This window comes from Morone saxatilis, unplaced genomic scaffold, assembly GCF_004916995.1.
Source record: "Morone saxatilis isolate NCDOM2014 unplaced genomic scaffold, NCSU_SB_2.0 Contig23, whole genome shotgun sequence".
In the NCBI taxonomy this organism is placed as follows: domain Eukaryota; kingdom Metazoa; phylum Chordata; class Actinopteri; family Moronidae; genus Morone; species Morone saxatilis.
Window position 1 is genome coordinate 523,063 of NW_023339796.1, and position 1,987 is coordinate 525,049.

Consider the following 1,987-nt stretch of genomic DNA (forward strand, 5'->3'; position numbering starts at 1 on the left):
CAGCGTTCAGTGTTTGTCACTGTTGACCGACGCCCTGGATGATCTGCGTCAGTATATCATGTTCTCCACCGAGGTAACTGTACTGAAACTACAGCTGCTACAAGCCCCAGACACAGTTGAGATAAAAAACCCCACAGAGCTGAAAACTGAGCCCACATGGATCCCAAAAACCACCTGCTGCCTCCCTGATCTGCAATCAAACCCGCCTACAAAACAAACATGGATTAGTTCTTCTGCCAACACACCATGTTTTTGTTTTCTTTTCCATTCAGACACCAGCTTTAAGTTTCCTGCTATTATATAAATCCACATTAAATGTAAAAATAGATCTGATGTTACAGATTGTTCCAGGGACATAAAAGATGTGTTTATTCGTGATTAGTTCTCGGTTGTTGTCGGTGGTTCTCGCTGCTTTTTGTTTACCACTAACATCAACTGGACTCTAAAGCTAATATTTACCAGGATTTGTGTTTCTGTCCAACCCGGGCTGGGCAAGAACTTCATGGCCAAACACAAACAAGACTAAACCGAGTTCTGTGAGGGAATCAGGGCTGGAGAGGAACAGCAGTGGTTCCCAACATTTTATGGATATTTCATATTATATTCAAAATATAACACATTAACTGCAATCCACCGTTACTACATTGCAAGTTTCCTTCCACAGAAACCTTTGTAGAAGTGAAACTCCAGGACATACAGGGATAAACACGCAGGCCAAAGTTCGCCCATCCGCCCCTCAATTGTTCAGAAGAAGCTCCTCTCGCTCAGCCCACAAGAACAATATTGGTTTTGGACCGGCTGCCAGGCAGGTGTGCTTCTGTTTTCCAACAATACGAAATGCAGCTTCATTGAATCTTCTCACTCTCTCAGGCTCAGTGTTGTAAGACGTCCTTCGACTGCCCAAAATATTTGTGTTCTTCTGTATAAAAAAACACCTTTTTAGGAGCTTCAAATCACAAAGTAACAGTGGAAAGTAACGACGGGAGTACTTTGGCTTAAAGGACCAGTCTATAGGATTTAGCGACATCTAGTGGGGAAGTTGTAGATTGCAACCATTTGAATACAGTTTGTCTGTTCTGGGCTACTGTAGGAACATGGTGGTTCCACATGGCGAACCACTGTAAAACGTCTCATTCTAAGGTAACGAACAATTATTACTTTCAGGTGATTTTACACTAATGAAAACATCCATATGAATATTATATTAAATAAATATTACACACTGGGCCTTTAAATATGATTGATTTGGATTTTACTGTACTTTATACTTTTACTCCACCTTTAAGAGGGAAATATTGTACTCGACTGCTTTTATCTGACAGCTTTAGTTACCAGTTACAGATCAACATATGGGCCAACTGTATATATGGTATATATATATATATACATATATATATACCCCTTAAAATCAAAGTTCCAAATAATTAAGATACAATAAATGTAAAGCTTCTTGAACTCAAGTACTTATTGTTGCTTTTAAGTAAGAGATCTTCCACTGCTGTCAAGTGTTTGACGGCCTGTGGTTCAAATGATTAGTATTATATTAATGATAGCAGCATATCAATCATAGGAAGACCCATAAGTAAATAAATCTACATCCAATTTAATGACTGTAGCTGAAAACCTGAACACAGTGTGTTTTCACAGAGCCTTCACTGATCAATAGCCTCGTCCTGCATTAGAAAACAACCAAAGAGCTGATAGAACAATGAGAGGAAAACACTGAACCTGTCCACAGACAAGCCTATTAATACTATTATACCTATATACATTTATATAAAAATGTGAATATCTCATAAATCTATCTGACAGCACTGAGTGTCATCTTTCATCCTCTGAACACCACGGCCCGACACTGCCCCTCTGAACTCACTCCTCCCTCATCCCGTCCACCATTCAGCTCATTACTTCAGTCTGCAGCAGGAGGTACACATGTCCTTTTACTGGTGAAACTCTTGATATTGATTTGGGATGTCATGGCTGATAG